This window comes from Ceratotherium simum, chromosome 21, assembly GCF_057802395.1.
Source record: "Ceratotherium simum simum isolate JZ-2026a chromosome 21, ASM5780239v1, whole genome shotgun sequence".
NCBI lineage: Eukaryota > Metazoa > Chordata > Mammalia > Perissodactyla > Rhinocerotidae > Ceratotherium > Ceratotherium simum.
Genome location: NC_141920.1, coordinates 2,474,396 through 2,494,210, shown reverse-complemented (window position 1 = coordinate 2,494,210; position 19,815 = coordinate 2,474,396). Strand labels below are relative to the sequence as shown.

Here is a 19,815-nt window from a genome sequence, read left to right as displayed (position 1 = left end):
GATGTTCAAATTAATCCCTCCCGTTACAGCTCTAGAATATTTTAAAATTTAATTTTTTAAACTATCAAGCCAAGTTCTTGGGGCAACATTTTATTCAGATTGGTTGCATTTTAGTGGCTTAAATTGTCTATCAAAAAATTAAAGTACGTTTACAGAAATTTAAATTCTCAGAGTGTAGCAAATACGTTCTTCTAAAAGCACCCGTTTTTAAGCAATTCAAAGAGAAAAGTCAGAAATTAGTAGCTTCTGATTGCACAGCCCTACCTTGGAAGATTTTTAAGAGCATTTAGCGGGTAGACCACGACGCTTCTTCTCTAAAGAGGAATGTCACAGTAGGAAACAGAGGAAGGAGTGGGGAGATGACAAGAATTGGCAGGTGATTGGAGTATTGTCATGGAACTATCACGTGAAGACGGCTCGTTCCGGGAGATGAATTAGGACGATTACGGAGCTGACACCGTCAGAGCGCGGGCTGTGTATCTTGTTCTGTGAAACTGCAGATGGCTTCGGCTTTTCAGGGGCGAGGTGGATGGAAGCCACACGGCCGGATGGGGGTGATGGCGCCAGACTGAGGCCCACAGCAGTTCCTTAAGCAGCATCGCTTGGTCACGCCCAATCTCGACTCTGAAAACACGTCTTGACCCAAGAGATGAACAGCAACCTCTCCCTGATTCTTAACAAGAAGTCATTTTTGTGCAGTCTTGAAGAAGAGTGCTTCTGACCCCAAGGTTGAGCCAACAGCAGTTGATATAAAATATACCGTTCCAGTCGCTGGTTAGAGCCGTCTGAGCTCCGTGGGGGCAGGATAAAGGGTGACAAATGGGACACTGTCTCCCCTTTCCACCTATTTCGTCACAAACGCCTGACCCAGTGCGGGGATGTCGAGCATTCCTTGCTGAACAGCAGTGTCAGAAAGGCTCAGAAAACCACAGGCACCATCCTGGTGTCTGTGCAAGAACAAGATCCCACTCAACGATGCAAACGTGGGCGCTTCTCTTTAGAAAATACCACGAGGCTTTGAAGGAAGGTGGGAGGGGCAGGCTCTGAGGGAGATGGCTGACCACAGTTTGCTTTCTTCATGGAGGAACTTACACGTTCAGAACTTTCATCGTGTATTTTAAGGATATTCATCCCTTTCGATTCCCCCTCCTCATCTCCTTTTCATTAAAAGGACATCATCCACAGCCCTAGCATCTTGATGATGCTGAGAGACTAAACAGCAAAGCCTCCGGGATGAGGAGGGCATGCACCAGCCTCTCATGACTTGCCCAGGACCTGGGAGTTGTCTTCAGGAAGAGAAGGCCGCCCAGGGTGGGAGCTCAAAGCATAGACTTTGGCAACAGGCTGACCTGCGTTTGAATCACAGCTTTGACACTTATTCGCTGTGTGATTCTGGGCGATGGCTTAACCTCTCTGAGCCTTTGCCCCTCATCTGTAACAAGAGCACCTTCCTCATAAGGTGATGTGCCCAGATTCTACAGGGGACATTATTGGGCACACCTGGGGTCCCGGCAGTGTCCAAGATGCTGGATTTACAGCATGAGAGTCTCTGCCTTCGTGGACACGGATCTGAGACATGGTGAGCACTTAGCACATGGGAAACATTCAGAGACCCACCCAAGACTAAGGCCAGCAAGTCTGCTCCCCAAGATGGACCCGCCCTGGATTTGCGGGTTGGCCTTCCCTGGACACCCAGCCCTCAGTGGAGGTACCAGCTGGTGGTGGAGCCCTGGCCTTTCCTTCCTGGGGAAGGCCTCCCTCCCTGCAGAGCCCTTCTTCCACCCTGGCCTGCTGCCGCGCCTGGCCTGGGCGCCCCCCTGCAGCCTTCCCCAGCCCCAGCCCTCTGTTCCCTGCTGCTGCCTCCCTCCTTCACTGCCCCTCTCAGACTCTCTTTGCGGACCTTCCTGACTCTCCACTAGGTACCATATGAAGTCTCTGCACCTCTGCCTGCTCCCAGGGCTCCCCGTAACCTGGCAAGCCCCATCTTCCTGCCCATCTGTTCATGCCTCCATCTGCGTCAGCATGAGCCCCACCCTTGTGTCCATCCTCCCTTATGGAATACTCGACATTCTCCTCCTTGCTGACTCTTCACCCACACCCTCCCCGTGGCCCTTCTGGACCATCACCAACCCTGCTCTGAGCACCTCTCCCCTCCGGACTCCTCCTGCGCTGTGCTCCACGGTGCCTGTGCCTCCCGCGTCACGTGCCTTCTCAGGCACGCCTCTGATTCCGTCCTGAGCACCACTCCTGCACCTCGACCTCCCCGATGGAAGAGACCCAGTAAGGCTGCTCCCAGGTGCCTGCAGCGCCCAGTGGCCTGGTGCGTGCCCAGCAGGAGGGCGATGATCACCGGACGGGGAGCAGTCCCGTGGCTCAGCTTCCAGCAGGCGGGTGGCACGGAGCCGCCTCTTGGACTGTGAGGCAGGCAGGGGCGTGAGGAGGGCATAGACACTGCAGCCGGACGGGACAGTGAAATCGGCTCTGCCACCACTAGCCGTGTGATGTGGGACAAATGGCTTAATCTTTACATGTGGTTTCCTCAGGTACCAGATGCAGGCAATAGTAGTTCCCTCCTCCTAAGGATTGATGAAGGTTTAAGGGAAGGACGTGTGTGAAACACAGAATTGTGCTTGGAACATTGTAGACATTCGATAATCATTGGCTGATGAACAATTGATCATTATTGTGTGTATTTCAGTGCTCCGCCTGTACTAGGAGCAGATAAACGTGGGCTGAAGCGGGAAGTGATGCCTTCTCCTCGCTCTACTGTCTCTGCCTCAGTCGCATCAACTCCGCTGTTTTCTTTTATTGTATCCGGTAAATGTTATTGGAGTATAGAACAATGCAGAGAAGTTCACAACTCACTAGTGTGCACTTGATGGATTTTCACAAAATGTATAACCAGCAAGTTATACATTTTGTGAGTGTATAACCAGCAAGTGGGTCAAGGAAGGGATGTTTCCACCATCCCCAGAAGCCCCTCATACTCTCCTCATCATTCCCTGGCTCCCATCCTGGGATGGGGGGCTGTCCCAACCTCTCACGGCACGGATTACCTGTGCTGTTTGTGAACCTCGTGTAAGCGGAACCTCACAGCGTCCTCTGTAGTGTTGGGCTCCCTCCACTCACCCCTGTGCTTGTGGGTAGGTGTAGCCCCTTCACTCTCTTTGTGGGGTAGGGTCCTATTATAGATTATACCACCCTACTGTGAAGAATCTTCCAGCTCTCGATTTCAAAATTTACTACAAAGCTAGAGCAATCAAGACAGTTGGCATGAGGACAGACACATAGATCAGTAGAAGAGAATTGAGAGTCCAGAAGTAAACCCACACATCTACGGTCACTTGACTTTTGACAAGAGTGCCGAGACCATTCAATGGGGAAAGAACAGTCTCTTCAACAAAAGGTGCCAGGACAGCTGGATCTCCCCATGCAGGAGAATGAAGTCGGACCCCTACCTCATACTGTCTAAAATAATTAATTCAACTGGATCAAAGACCAAAATATGAGAGCTAAAACTATAGAGCTCTCAGAAGAAAACATAGGGAAAATCTCCCTGACCTTGGATTAGGCAATGATTTCTTTTCTGTGGCACCAAAGGCATAAGAAGCAAAGAAGACGGCAGAGTGGACTTCCTCCAAACGGAAAACCTTCATGCTTCAGAGACACCATCAAGAAAGCGAATCATGGGGCCGACCCTGTGGCCTAGTGGTTAAGTTCAGTGCTCTGTGTCAGCAGCCCAGGTTTGGATCCCGGGCGCAGACCCACACCATTCATCAGTGGCCGTGCTGCTGCAGTGACCCACATACAAAATAGAGGAAGATTGGCACAGATGTTAGCTCAGGGCGAATCTTCCTCAGCAAAAAAAAGTAAAAAAGAAAAAGAAAGCGAATCACGTATCTGATAAAGGTCCAGTATCTAGAATATATAAAGAACTCTCACAATAAAAGACAATAAAGAACTTACATTTTTTATAAGTTTTTGTTCCTTACAATAAAGAACTCAACAATAAAAAGACAAATAACTCTGTTTAAAATGGGCAAAAGATTTGAATAGACATTTCTCCAAAGAAGATATGCAAATGTCCAATAAGCACATGAAAAGATTTTCAACATCATTAGTCATTAGGGACATGAAAATCAGAACAACACTGAGATATCTCTACACGCCCACCATCATGGCTTTAATAAAAAAGACACACCATAAATAACAGGTGTTGGTGAGGATGTGGAGAAACTGGAACTCCCATTGATGATGAGAATGTAAAATGGTGCAGCCACTGTAGGAAAAGTTTGACAGTTCCTCAAACAGTGAAAAATAGAGTTACCTTTGACCCAGCAATTCCACTCCTAGGGATGTACGCAAAAGGATTGAAAACATATGTCCACACAAAAACTTTTACGTGGATGATCTTAGCAGCATTCATTATTCATAGTAGCCAGAAGTGGAAACAACCCAAATGTCCATCAGCTGATGGATGAATAGATAACCAAAGCCCTGATCATCATCTTCTCCTGATTCACATCTTCGTGTGACTCCCACCTCCAGTAGCAGCCGATCAAGATGAACTATTTTGGTGACACAGGTGTGGCGAGGAGGCCAGTGGTGGAGGCACAGACTCTGGTGGGGTGAAGGCTCAGAACCGCATGGCAGCTACACCTCAACATTCACCAGTCACTGTCGACTGGGCTCCAGGATCCCAATCCTTATTTTCTCTTAAAGTTAATTTTTCAAGAATCAAATGGATATCAGAGTGCACCAAGTCCCAGGAGAACCTGGAAGGAGCCTTTCTGTGGGACTCAGCTGTCTGGAGAGGGCCTCGGCCAAAGAAACCAGGGTTCTTGCAGAGACCCACCTGGGCTGATAAGAGATGATCTACCAGACTCCTGGGGTGGCTGCCTGGAAAGCTGCAGGCTTGGAAGCTGCGGCAGTCACTGCAGCCTGCACCCAGCAGGGCAGAGGAACCACTGTGGACCTGTTGTGTGTGTGTGTGTGAGTGCGTGCGCGCCCATGTGTAGATATGCATGTGTGTGTGGGTGAGTGAGTACACACGTGTATGCATGTGTTGTGTAACCACGTGTAAATGCGTGCATGCAGGCTGCTCTCCGAGTAGGAGCTGTGTGTGCAAATGTGCGTATGTGTTCACGTGCAGATATATGGACATCCACGTGTGTGCACTGTGAGTGTATGTGTGTGTGCTGACGTGTGTGTATGTGTGTGTGCATATCTGTGTGAAGTCTGTGCACATCTGCACCTGACACATGCATGGGGGGTGCTCCTACAGTAAGAGCTATGCGTCTGTGTGTGTGTTGGGCACATGCTTGTGGGGGCGCCCTCCCAGGGTGAGTGTGCGTGCGTGTGTGTGCATGTGTGCGTACACAGGGCCCATGAGTGGGGGAAGTGCTCTCACAGTACCTGTTGTAAGTGGCTCCTTCCTGGGACCCAGGTAGCCTCCCTGGTGAGCAACTCCCAGGAGTGAGTATAGAGCCATTTTGTGAGTGAAACTTCCTTCATCTTCTCATATGGAGAGGACGCAGATCAAGACCTCCGGGCCCCAAGTCCCCTCCACCTTCAGTAGGGACCAGAACTGTGGGCACCATGGATCAGCCTCGCCTCCCCTCCTCGTGGCTGATCCTAGTGCTGGTGACTAGGAGTGGACCACCCGGTGACCTGTGGCGGGATGCACTGGGCTCTCTGGCCTCGGCCCAGGAGCGGAGGCTCTGACAGCACAGGCTGGCCCTTCCAGCCCCTTGCCATCTGGCCTTGTGTCTTTGCTGCGATGGCCGTGCCCCACACCTGGAGGGGAGGCAGCCATTGCTTTTCGTCTTTCTGATTGTATTCGCCTCTGGAGCCATTTGTGCAGAGACTAAAACGGATTTGATGTGATGAATCACAAAATCACACCCTTTTTTCAAAAACTCCACACGAACAGCAATTCCGTTTGGGATGAATTGAACCCATACAATGAGTTACGGGCTCATTAGAGTGGCAGAGCGCAATCCTTTATCATATTAAGTTTATTTAAATCGCACAGAATTTCGTTTTTAGAAACAATTTGCGCCCACCTCAAGGAATCGGCAGTATTGCTCCAGGAAATATGATACAATTCTGTTTTTAACAGGATGCACATGGTTTGCAATTGTGTGACAACTTGATTGCATTACGCCTTCCCTATGGCGACAGCCTATAAAGATTGATTATACATTAAAAATGGTATTAAAGGAAGATACAGCGTGGTGCGTATTCCCGCCTCTGGCTCTGAGCGTGGCCCCACGCTCTCCTTGTTCAGATGCCCTCCCCGTGGTGGGCTCGCCCTCGGCACCCCTGCCTCTGAGGAAAACACACACATTCTTCCGTCTTTCCGTGGGAGGCGCTTGTGACCACAGCAGTTTGCCAGGGGTGACTTGAGCTTTGGCCACAAGAATGTACGTTTAGGCATCACTGTGTTTATAAAGCTTGAATCTCCCTAGAAAATATATCCGAGATGATGTGGGAAGACGCAGGCTTTGTGCTCTTGTAAGTTCCCAGGGTATGTGCCACTGGGGTCCAGAAAGGGATGGAGAACCTCTCAAACCTCTTTATGGTTGCGAAGGGAGAAATCACGGAACGAGAGGCTCTGGGGTTTGGTGTGGGGGCCTCCAGTCCTCTGTGCAGAGACTGGGTTATAACAGCTGCCCGTGTTCTTCACACAGACTTCTGTTGAATAGGCGAGGAGTCCGAACGTAAACTGAATGTTTTCTTAACTGAGCCACAATCGAGAACAAATGGACCACGGGAGCCCTCTTCTCCATCACACAGCACTGCTGTGATCTAAACTTCCCATTTTTGGTAGCATCCCCTCTGAAAATGTGCAGTCTGCAGCCTGCTCATCAGAGCACCGCTGTCCACAGAGGCCGCACACATCAGGCCATGTGCTTCCGTGCGCTCAGTTCAGGTCCCCAGTCTTCGTGGTCACACACTCCCGGGGTATCTGCCCTGAGACAGGTGGGCAGTGGCTCTGCTCTGCTCAGTGGCTGTCACAAGCAGGAGCCGTGGCCGGCCTGTCCTCCCAGCAGCCTCGTGCGGAACACCCGGGCACCGCCGTCCTCCTCACACGGCTCTGGTCTCTGCCTCAGTTTGGGGCCTGATGAACAGAAATGTCACTGGAAATTGATTTTCCATTTAATCAAAAGAGAAATTTATTTCTGGGTCTTTCCAAATGTAAGGTCATCCGTTGATGAATTAGTGAAAATTTTATTAAGTTTTAACCTTCCCGTCGCATGTCTCTGGGTGTTCTGTTCACGGGTGAGCAGGTGCCCTATGAGCCATGAGCTAATAACTCTAAAGGTCAGGACCGGCCCCATGAAGGCCGAGGGCGGGAGGACTGGGGACAGCAAAGGCATCCTCGCGCGTCCCAGCTCCTCCTCACCAGGCAGTTCACTCTGGTTTAGAGGGTCCTGTGGTCTAAGACAGGGGTCAAGAAAGGTTTCCGTAAAGGGCCAGATGGCAAATATTCTAGGCTTTGCAGCCATGGAGCCTCTGTCACAATGTCAGCTCTGTGCTTGTAGCACAAAAGAAGCCACAGATAAGAAGTATACAAACAGGGTGCCCACCTTCCCACAGAACTACTTACAAAACCAGGCGGTGGGTCCAATTCAGCTCTCGGGCCACAGTTTGCAGACCTTTGGTCTAGGAGACTCTTAGTTCTGTGTGACTTGACTAAGGCAACACCGGATCATGCAAAAGCAAATTCAATCCCAAGGTTGCCTTCGAGTGGAAGTAAATTTTATGTACTCCACGACCTTGATCTGCTTACAACAGACTTCTGTTATATATTAATTGCGTTTCTTAATGTGATAGCTATTAATCCAATAGCTTAGAGGAATGAGAAGAAATAAAATTCATGAGCAAAATTGCCACTCGTTTACAGTCTTATTCCAAATCGAGTCTTTGTTTTAACAACATCACCCCACTTTTGGCTGCACTTGGATTTCCGGGGTGGAGGGAAACATTGAGCTCCTCTGGACTATTTGTCGACTTCTCGGGTGGATGGCTTTGCAGGAATCCACAAAGTCTTGTTAACAACATCAGTGTGCAACTACCTGCTTTTTAATCACGCGAAGACAAACTCGGCCATTCCATTCCGGTGGAGCATCACTAATTCTAGTTATACGATAACTACGCAGCACTGGATTTTAGAAATTAGGCCTGCGAGATCCATTAGCTGGGTGGTGCGCCGTTGCTAAATGAATGGCTGTATTATTATCAAGGTAATTCAAAGCAAATTTCAAGCTGTGACAATAAAATAGCTCTGGTAGTAGGTTGGGGTTTGTACAGAAATTGCTGGTTAGAATGAGAACAGTTATGTTTTCAAGTTGGAAATTTGGTAGACTAATTTTACTTACTCATTTTCATTAAATTCTGAACAAATTTTTTACCAATGTGGTAATAGCATACTAGGCAAACTGTGATTATTGGTTAATAATGAAATGGTATTGTTTTCACCATGCTTAGCTGGTGGTAGTTTTCAGTCTAAGATTACACCATTCTCCCTAGTGTCCAGGATAAAGAGGAATACTCAGTAATTCACACCAAGAATCCTATCCCTGCGAAGAGTTGTCCCAAATCTAGGGCTGTCCTTTTGAAACCCTCCCACTGGCTGCACCTTGCTCCCAGAGCCCCATTTCTGTTCTCTTTCCCCATGTTCAGTGCAAACAGTGCCCATGGAGAGTTAATTTCAGGGGCAGATGTGTAGGTAACTCGATTTCCTCTTAAATTCTCTCTCTTGTTCTAAGGCTAAAGGGACGAGGAAGAGCATTTACAACTCTTTGCAGTCGTTGACTGTCCTCTGTCCCCCACCCTGAACTGTAACCTCTGTATCTGCCCTCCATTCCACCCACAATGCCTTGCCCAGAGCAGTAGATGCTCAGTAACCGTGTGTTATATGAAGGAAGGTCGCTGTAGCGTTCATGACCCGGGAAATCCTGAGGGCGCTCTGATGAGAGCACCAAGAACAAGGTACCAGAAGAGTCATGAACAACGTATGACACATCCTCTCCCTTTGCCCACTTCCCTCATCAAATATCAACACTCGTTATAATGATAAGTCATTACCAGCATTTATTGAATGTCTTCTACAATTCTACGTATCGTTAGCTCATCAAATCCTGACCCCAACGCTGGGGTGGATACTATTACTGTTCCCATTTCACACATGGGGAAACTGAGGCACCAAGAGGGTAAAAATATGAAGAAAGTTGGAGTCAGTATTGACCATGTAAAGTTGGCCATAGAAATTCATACTGACCTGCATCCCTTAGGAGAAGTTCCCTAGGACATGTACAGCAGTGTTCTCAGAGGTCTTACCTCCAGAGTTGCTGGAGAGCAGCATTCCCTGTGGAAAGTGGTGCTCCCATGGAGAGCAGTGGTCCCTGTAGAGAAAGCTGCTGGGGCCTCTGGATGGGTTTGTTGGCTGCCAGCCGGCCCCAGCCTTATGTTTTCCTCAATGATGAGTTGCCAGCTATGCTAAGTGGCTTTAAAACTAACTCCTTTTCTTCCTGTTGGGCAGACCTGGGAGAAACTCAACAGGGAAACAAAACATCATTGCTTATTGGAATACCGATGGCCTGTTCTGAGAGAAGGGAGGAACTTGTGTGTCACCAGGAAGAGCTAGCATGCTGGTGAGAGAGGAGAGGTGGTGTCATCACTGTCTGATCCAGCAGCTAAAAATCACCCATAGTTCTCCGGATGGGTTCTCTTTTCTTCTTCTGTGTACCAGGAGGCCGTGTAGCTGGCTCCCGGGGTCCTCTCACTTGCCAAGGCAGTGCTTGTGGGACACTGGCCATCTCTGGAAGAGCTGAGACCCTCAACTGCACACACTTCAAACCTCAAACACCACACATTTGAACCACGGCACTTTTCATCCATTGACATCAACTTATTCAGTTTCCCAAACAGCTGCTCCTCTACCTTCGCTGCCATCAAATGTTAGGTAGCCCGAGTCCCCGGCAGTCTCTGCATAGACAAGATGAACCACGCTTTACCTGACATTTGCTCTGATCGTCTAGTCACTGAGACCAAGGAAGACCTCCGTATGACTAACAGCCTTGGGAACCGATGTGACATCAGCACCACAGACAGCGGTTTTCTTCCCTGTGGGTGCTGGTTACTTGTTATCAAGGCCAAGATAACAAATTTAGAGCCTGTGTCTTTTTAAAACATAAGATGTTTGGGGAACAACTCTTAATTGAGTCAGGCATTTTTAAAAGTTTATAAGTGCATGTGACAGTCGTGGTAAAAGTCGTTCCGTAGATGTTTCTGGATGTCAGTATTTCCAAGTGGTTAAGAGAGACAGCCACATTGCCTGGGTCCAGGCTGCTGGCCCACCCTCACTGGCAGGTCGTTTAACCCTTCCCAGGTTCAGCTTTCTCATTTGGAAGATGAGGATGACAGTGCCACCCACTCTGAGGACAGTAGGACTTGTAGGAACTTGTACGTCCCCTCCCCCACGTCCCCACCTGGACAAGCTGCTCAAAGTATCTGAGCACTTCAAGAATAATGCTTTGCCTCTGCTTCTGGACACAACTGCCCCTCCACCCACCCCACCCCGAGACCCTAGGCATGTACAGACTTACAAATGAATAGTTATTTCTTTTCGGCATTACGGTAAATATAGGGAATCAGTGTCAATTCTGTTCCCATCCCCTGGACCCGGCGACCACACATAAACCATGTCCAAAAGACCGGAATCCGCTGGGTGTAGCTCACTCTAGTCCTCACTGCAGCCCTAAGAGGAACCACAGTGTCAGCTGCATTTTACAGATGAGACGCTAAAGCAGGTGAGCAATTGCTCCGGGCGACTCCGCTGGCGGGACAGAAACCCAGGGCGTCGGGCTCCAGGGCCTGCACACCCTCCCGTCCCCCTGTGTCCGCCGGCACGTGTCCAATAGAATTGCGAAAGGGATTCCGTTCCTTAGGAATTTCTCATGAAAAAGTCAGGGTGGGGGGTGCACTGCCTCTGTTCTGATGGGCTGACAGGGATTGACTGAGGCCCGTGAGCCGGATCTGGCCTCCTGCCTGTCTCTATAAAGTTGTCTTGGAACACAGTGTGCCCGTTCGTTACATATTGTCTGCACCTGCTTTCCTGTGACCCCGCAGAGTTGAATTGTTGTGATAGAGTCCTCACAGCCCACCAAGCCAAAAACACTTACTATCCGGACATTTACAGGAAACGTCTGCAGCCGCCGGTCTAAGAACGTGGGCACAAGGAGGGAACGAAACAAACAAAAACCCCACCACCACGCGTGCTTTCTTCCTTGTGCTCAAGAATCCGTCCTTCTCCAGGGTCTGTCTGCAGAGGCTCCCTGCTCCTGGGCAGCGTCTGGGACCAGGATGGTGGCGATGCCATTTCTTGAAATGTTGACCCACTCACTGCCAGAGGGAGAAGAACGTGTCTGTGCCTCGGCGTGGGGGGAGGGTCTGTAGCTTCTCTGGTTCGCAGCCCAATCACTGTTGGGGAAACTGGAGGGTCCAGGGGGAGCTGGCTGTGTGTAGCCCTACCCGAAGAGTCCGGGCAGGATCTGAGCACAGAACAGTCCTCAGCAGCTAGGCCTGCAGATTGGGGAGAGTCGCCCTGTTAACACAGCTGTTCAGACCTTATGTGGTTGAACAGAGGAATGCAGAATCCATCCGGCTACTCTCACCTTGCCACAGGAATGGTTCTCTGATTTATTATTTTAATTAAGGGCTTTTAAGCTTTAATTTAAAAAGTTAAATAAGCTGTCTTTATATGTGAGTTGTGGCCGAGTGAATTATCACAAGGTAACAGAGGCAGGTTCTCACCCGAAGTGAGATCCGTCTCCCAATGGGACCCAGTTGCTGAGTCCGAATGGACCCAATGGGATAACTCCTGTATGGGGACCTCGCTCCTGGGCGGTGACCCTTCCCCGGAAAGCCAGGCGCCATCCTCCCTGATCAGAGCTATTTCCACCTCACCTCAGACACAACCTTTATTGACCTGGGAAACTGGGCGTGAACTTCTGGAACCTAAGCTTGGTGTCGCATAGTGCCAGCTCTGTTTTTATTCCTGACCTCCTCTCGCTAGCTCCAGGAAAGCAATGTAGAAATAGCCATTTAAAAGGCAGACATTCGCTGTGTTTCAAGTTAGCTTCTAGTTCTGCTCTTGAAGTGCCCTGGGGAGAAGATCCCTGTGGATCCAGAATGCCGAAGCTGGGGCAAGTCTGCCGACTCTAGGCACCACCTGAGGTCTCCGTGCCTTCTCCCCGACTCGTCCAAGACCTTGCTGTCAGCTTTTAGGAAGCATTTGCTCCTGATTGTTCTCTGCCTTTGGGGTCAGCACATTCACACTAACCGAGGGCTGTGGGCTGGCGGATCTGCTCTGGGGCCTTAGGGGTGCCGTGCAGTTAATGCTCACAACCTGGCTGCCCTGGCCAAATGCAAAGGCAGTGTTTTCCTCCTGAAATCCCCCTCATGTGGATCACAACCGCAGTGCACATTCGCTGAGCCCCGCTCTGTGCCGGGCACCCGGGCGCTGTGGAATCATCTCATTTTGCCCCGTAATGACCCATAAGGTGCCTCACATCCTCAGCATCAGGCAGATGTGAAACTGCAGCCCGGCGGGTTCAGCAGCTGTGCAGGGCATTGCGGGCCTGACTGCAGCCGGGCTTGTTGGGGCAAAGCTCCAGCTCCTTCCTCCATCTCTCTACCCACCCAAAGTGAGATGACTTCTGTCCTCACCTTCCTCGTCCCCTCCCCCTCTCCTCGTGTGGACATCCACCCTCGATGGCCTAAGAGGAGAGCGCCAACGTCTGTCTCCAAATGCCCCTCTCCCTTCTCTCTTAAGGATGCCAGCATCGGGTTTAGGGCCCACCCCAGTCCAGAATGACTTCATCCTGAGACTCTTAACTCAAGTCCACCTGCAAGGACCCTTATCCCAAACAGAGTCACATTTTGAGGTTCCAGATGTGCATGCGTTTTGGGGACGCTTTTCACCCCCTATACCCATTAAGCACAGTGTATGTGTTTCCATGTGTATAACCCTGTGCAGCAACCCGTGAGGACACCGACCCTTGAGAACCTCAGAGCTGGAATCCAGGAAGGCATCGAAGGCAGGTTCAGTGCAGAGGCAGCCCTCCCCTGGGGAAGTAAACAGCCGCCTTTCCCGGAACGATGAAGTCCCTGGGGCGAAGGGGATGGTGGGAAGTTGCAGATCTGCAGGTTACTCCATTGGGTTTAACGCCGAGCCTCTGAAATGTAGACATATGTTAGCATCTGTTGTCATGGAGTAAAAGAGGGGGCACCCGGGAGAGGGCCACCTGGGAGAGGACATCTGAAAGCAGGCACCCGAGACCCAACACCTGAGAACAGGAACCTGGGAGCAGGCACCTGAGAGAGGACACCTCAGTGAGGGCACCTGGGAGAGGGCACCTGAGAGTGGGCACCCGGCTCATGGCAGGCTGTGCCACACCTTCGCCAGATTTGCTGCAGCTGCTGTATTTGCCCCTGATGTCCTTGCGTCACTGCTGTTCACTCTTGTGCCTGAGCCGATCCACGTAACGTGGCCTTGGGGAGCTCAGCCACCTGCTCTGTGCTGCTGCAAGCTGGCATTCCCTGTGGCCACCCGGCACCCTGCCATCCCACCCACACACCTGGCCCATGGAGTCCCGTCTTGCACAGGGCTTAACGTCAGGTGGCCACAGGTAAATTCCATGGGCGAGTGGTACCGTGTCACTGGGCAGCACATAAGCACAGGACCTCCCTAACCAGCAGCTGGGGGCCGCAGACCCCTGGCCAAGATGATTGCTCACCCCCAGAACAGAAGACAGCACCGAGAGGGAGAGGCTCTGGCAGATGCAGGCAGAGTGAAGCCTCCACGTGCTTAGGCAGGAGGTGCGGCTCTTCCTACAGAGGGCTGCCCAACGGCAGCAGGCCACAGTCTGCACCCCGCCTGTGAGTTCTCACAAAGGGCCCGCTGGTGGGCGCTCAGCCTGGATTCTCCCTGAGCAGTTCCCACAGAATCCTTCCTGTCCCCTGCTGTGGCCTCCCACCTGTTTGGGGGACCCTCGCCTCACACCTGTTGGCCCAGCAGGTGAAAGTCACCGACGATGGCCCCAGCCCTCTCCTGGGTGATGGATGCCACGATGGGTGAGTCTGGGAGCTCTGCCTCCCAGGGGCTTTCGGCTGCTGAGGTCTGCTCCTGTGCAGGATGGGCCCATCTGGAGGTGCTCACGGCACTGGGGAGAGCATGGCTGTCGAGGGCGTGGCAGTGTCTGAGCCTGAGGGCTGCCCCAAGCGCCTGCCTGTCCTAGTGACTCACGTTGAGTCATGATGGTCATGGTTGAGTCTCTCCACCCTGTGCAGACTCACCGCAGGCTCCCTTCTTTATCCCACCTGCTTGCTTCTTTCCCCCCAAACTGGGCTTCTGCGCCCTCGCGGAGGGACACGGGCAGGACACCTCTGCTGCCCCCGATGTTTCCCGCCATGTTTGACTGAGAACCTCTTCTTGAGGGAAAGCAAATAGAATTTAGCATTTCGCCTTTCAGTTATTTTTGGTTCTTCCAAAGATTTCGAAAGAGATTGAAAAACAGTCTTATTTTCTCAGGGATTGTTTTTCATCTTCTGCACGGATGATGAAGAATTGGATTAAAAACTGACTCTAGGCCAGCCGAGTAAATATCCACCCATGTACCGAGAGCGAGAGAATTGGGCCACCCCGGTGCACAACACTTTATTACTTTTACCCGCATCCTCCCGGGCACCCTTCACTGAGAGGAATGGGACACCGTGCAAGCGTGTGGAGAGAGGAAGAGCTCCGTGTCTCTCCAGGGCGAGGTCGGCCGTGCCCCGGCACACTGCAGGCGAGAAATGTGGCCCCGAGCACCTGTCAGAGACACGCATAAAACGTTAGCAGGGGTACATGTCTACCCAACCCTCACTCAGTCACTTTCTAAGTGACCGGTCATTGCTTGAGAGCTGAGAGATTGAAACCCCAAAGAACAAGTGAGTGAGGCCAATGCTATTCAGAGAAAGGGTCACTGAGACCAATTCATGGCCCTCTTTTTTTTTTTCAAGATTCGCCCTGAGCTAACATCTGTTGTCAATCTTCCCTGTTTTCCCCCTCCCCAAAGCCCCAGTGCATAGTTGCATATCCTGGCTGTAAGTCCTTCTTCTTCTTCTCTGTGAGCCACTGCCACAGCATAGCTACTGCTGGCGAGTGGTGTGGTTCCGTGACTGGGAAGCGAACCTGGGCCGCTGAGGAGGTGAGCACAGAACTTCAACCACTAGGCCATCAGGGCTGGTACACAGCTCTCTTTTTGCTAGCTCTCTGGCCTGCCCAAATTTGAGGGAGTTTGTGGTTTGCCATGAGTCTGCTAAAAACGTGCAGCCCATCAATAAAGGGTAGAATGGGTTGTGTGTCTTCCTGGGCCAACCCACACCACACCGCCATTCAGCCTGCAGCTACCGGCCAGGAGGGCTCTGCCTGCCTTGGGGAGGGCGTGAACCCACAGAAGCTCTTTTCTGAGTGCTGCATCCTCCAGGATTAGATCCACCAGTCCCCTAAATCCCACCTCACTGCCATCCCCACATCGCTGTCATGTATCTCTTGAAGTGGCGCGTTCCAAACACACAGAAAACCACAGAAGCCAACAACACATGCCAGCCCTTCTCCGAGTGTGAGCTCTTCTCGGTGGAGAGATCATCGGCAGACTTCAGTGAGCTGTGCCAGGTCCCTTCCCCGGGAGGAGGGCAGAGAGAAAGTGGGCTTCAGCCATACGAGAATAGGTACAAATCTTTAATTTTTATGTAGTCATAGGAGAAGTGAAACAACAGAATTAATGGTTACTTGTAAATTAATACTTGTTGATGGAAACCTAAGAATAGAAAAAGATCCAGAAGTGACCATGAGAGTCCCCTTTAAAATGAGAGAATCTTTCCTGTTAGAATGTAGTGTTGTGGATATGGCCAGACACAAGGATCATCTTCTTTCCAACATCTTTGGAGGACACTGTAACTAACTCATGTGTTCTTGCTGGTCTTCAGGCATTCCTGCCAGCCTCTGCCCCAGGGCCTTTGCACTTGCTGTTCCTTCTGCTGGGAATGCTCTTGCCCACATTTCTCACTCCTGCAGCTCCTTTGGGTCTTGGCACAGATATTGCCTTCCTAATGGGGCCTCCCTGAGCCCCTTTCTTGGACTTGAACCCCACTTGCCCCCAAGACTCGGGTCTACCTTGACTGCTCTGCTTCTGTCTAGTGCTGATGTAGCTCACAAACTCTGTATTGCTCTTGGGTGTTCTGTTCCTTGCTTTCTCCCCGACTAGAATGGAAGAGGCTGACGATATCTGTTTCGTGAACGGTGCATCTCCAGCGCCTAGGACAGGCCTGGCACATAGTCGGCCCTCATGAAGATGCAACAGACGAAAGCATGAACCTGAAACCATTGACCCAGTCGAGGGACGACTGGGTTGCATGGTCATTGGGGCAGCAGGGGCGTCATGAGCCTGGAGCCTCGGAGACCCAGGGCAAACCCGGGCTTCACCACTTGTCCTGCTGTGGGCGAGCCCCTGAACCTCCCTGCTTCTCAGTCCCCTCACCTGTGAAACGGGTCTCCTGTCCCTTACCTCCTGGAGTGTCTGTGGCGACCAAATACGATGAGAGACATGGAGTCTTTAGATCAACACCTAGCGTTGTGAGCTCAACTAATGAGCGTCATGTTTAACCTCTATTTGGAAATAATTTCAACCTTGGAGAGGAGTTGCAAGACGAGTACAAAAAACTCTTATTTTCCTATTTTCTTAGCCCAGTTTCACCGCCTATTAACATTTTCCCACATGTGTGTGCATGCTGTGTTGCCTATCTACCTGTCTATCTATGCTCTATCATCTTGCTCTATATTGACCTGTTGTCTATCTGCCCGTCTTTCATCCGTCTATCTTCTAGATATTGATCTGTCATCCATCTGGACATGCACACAGTATTCTTCCTGAACTATCTGAGAATCCGTTGTAGGCATCACACCTGTTAGCCCTACGTACTTGAGTGGTATTTCCCAGGAACAAGCACATTCTCTTATCTAACCGCAATACAATTACAGATTGGGAAATTTATCAGTGATACCAGACTCTAATCTACAGCCCATGTTCCAATTTTGCCAGCTGTCCCAGTAATGTTCTTTGTGGCTCCCCCATCAGGCTGCTCTCCGGGTCACTCCCTGATTCGGTTTTCATGCCCCTTTAGTCTGGAACAGTTCCTGGGCCTTTCTCTGCCTCTCCTGACACTGCCCTGTTGAAGAGCACAGGCGGCTTGTTCTGTAGACCGCCTTCAATCTGGGTTTGTCTGATGTTGCCTGCTGAAGCCGTCACTACACTTTTCAGGTGAAATGTGAGCATCTTTGAGCTGGCCCGTCCCCCATTCGCACTGTGCAGCGACGGGCCTGTTGCTTTCTCTGGTAGGGGAAATGGTTACTGTGGGGCTGATATGCACGGGGAGTTATTGGCAAACTCGGCTGCTCACCTAAAACAGGTACAGCAAAATAGTGAGAAACATCTATGGCCTGTCACTCAGGGAGCCTTGTGGAAGGTTCTGGAGGAACCTTCCTCCAGAACCTTCCTCCATTATGAGGCCATAATTCTACGTGAGTGAGCTGGGCTCCATATGACCTATGGTACAGCAGGAGAGGATGTTTGTATGCACACGAGTCTAAGAGTCTCACTGAAAATGCAGAAAGAGAGTCTTCAGCTGCCACAGGTACTAGTGGGGTGGGTGAGGGATGCCCAGCAAAAACGCTTCCTCCCCAGGCCAAACAGGACATGTTGCTTCCATTACGGTCACCTGGGCCTGGCTGCAGAAGGGGATCTGTGGCTCCCAGCAGCCCTGATGCTCCTTCGGGCTTCATCTGCGTTGCTTATTCCCAGAGGCCAAGACCCTCTGGGGCGATCTTAAGGGTGGGATGAAACAGTGGATGGCAAGAGGCCCTCTGCCTGGGGTCTGGGCCTTTTGAGCGCCGATGCTCTGCCGAGAAAAGGTAGTGGTGTGTATGGGAATGTGATGGACACGTTTGTTCCTAATAACGACGTCGGGCTGTCGATCTGGAGCTCAGGTTCCAGGGTAACGCAATGCAAAAATGAGATGGGGATGCTTAATTGAAGCGGAGAACACATGCGGGAGAGGAGCTTCGTGAACCACGGTTTGTCACCGTGCTGCTATAATAAATGCTAATTACATTCTCTGCCGTGCTGCGGGGGTGCGGTGCTTTCTCCCTCTTCCAAGTGTGTTGTGTTTGCATGTGTAGTGGCTGTGAAGAAGTTTGACAGCTTCTCCTAAGAAAATGTCAGGTCTCGGTGCTTCCGAGGGTCGCTGTTGGTGCAGGGTTGCAGGGAGACCGTGCATTTTATGGCTGGAAGATCCACCTCGATTTTTTGTGAGGATGCAAAGTGAGGGCGACACCCACCTGGGCTGCACTGCTCCTCTCTGAGCAGGCGGGGCTCGTGCAGGGGTGCGGGCTCCGTGCTGCATCGCTCCTGTGCCCTCTGTCACCCGTGGGATAAATAACCCGCCCGGGTGGGCCTTCCCTATGTGCAGCCTCTCGCTCCGGGAACAAAGGTCTAAAGGTGTGTTTGCTGGTTGGTTTCTAGTGCGTCAGCATTATGTGTGGTCTGAACAGGACTTTGGACCCCAGTCCCCATCAGGCCCGCAGGCCACAAGGGCTCCGACATTCACAGATACAGGAGGGTATGCAGCCTCTGTCGACTCAGAGATAAATACTCATCGAGAGCTGGAGGACGGACCATGCTGCATTCACTTGTCTTTTGGGATCGTCTTCTTGATGCCCAGGAAAGCGTGTGGGGCTCGTCCGGGGGGAGGAGCTGGAGGCTTCCAGGGGCGCCGGAGGCAGAGGGGGAGTGCAGGACCAGGCGGAGCGGGGCCCTCGGCTTCCCGGGCCTTACAACCGGGACCTGGGCAATTTCTTCCGGTTTCTACAAGAGCCCAGAAATGCAGGGCGGGCATCCCCGGTGACAGGCAGGCCCCTCCAAAGCCCACCCCTGAGGGGATCGTAAGGAACTGCATGCAGGCCTTCCAGTGGAACGGGGGCTCAGCTGCCGCTGGGATCTGGCCGGTTCACAGAGGCCTTCCCAGCTGCAGCTGAGGAAGATGCTTTAGGAGCTGAAAATAAGACGAATGCACACTGCAAGGAGCCAGAAGTGCTTTCCCACCCTCCCTCCGTCCTCCCCACCCTCTCCCTCCTCCCTTCTCCCCCACCCCCATCCTCCCCAGCCCCTCCCTCCTCCCTTCTCCCCCACCCTCCGTCCTCCCCACCTTCTCCCTCCTCCCTTCTCCCCCACCCCTATCCTCCCCAGCCCCTCCCTCTCCAGGGACCTTCCCGAGTCACAGCAGGGACTGCACTGAGGCGTGTCCCCCGATCACACGCGTGTACACATGACCATAGCTCTGTGAGGGGTGGGGTTGTCAACCCATGTGACAGAGGGGAAACTGAGGCACAGACGTGTGTCATTTCCCTGGGGTCTCACAGCTGGAAGTGACAGAGCTGGATTCAGACCCCGGTTTATCTCCCCTCGGAGTCTAAACCCTAAACAAGCGAGTCAAATGGAAACAACGGGCCTGAGCCAGCCACAGCTTTTGTCCTGGGGGCCTTGGCCAAGGAAGCAGGCTCACCCTGAGAGGGAGATGGCGTCCCGGACACCGGGGTGGAGAACTCTCCTGGGCTGCAGTCAGGCACGTCAGCTTGGTGCTGAGGTGGATTTCACCTAAAAAATGGGATTTCCCTATGTCCTTGATACATGCGTGTCCCTTAGGTTAATC

General features: G+C 51.6%; 1 protein-coding gene across 1 annotated transcript in view; it reads left to right on the top strand.

Moving 5' to 3' along the window:
• CDH4 (cadherin 4) overlaps positions 1-19,815 on the top strand; it is a 635,132-nt gene that overhangs the window by 264,489 nt on the left and 350,828 nt on the right. The window lies entirely within an intron of this gene.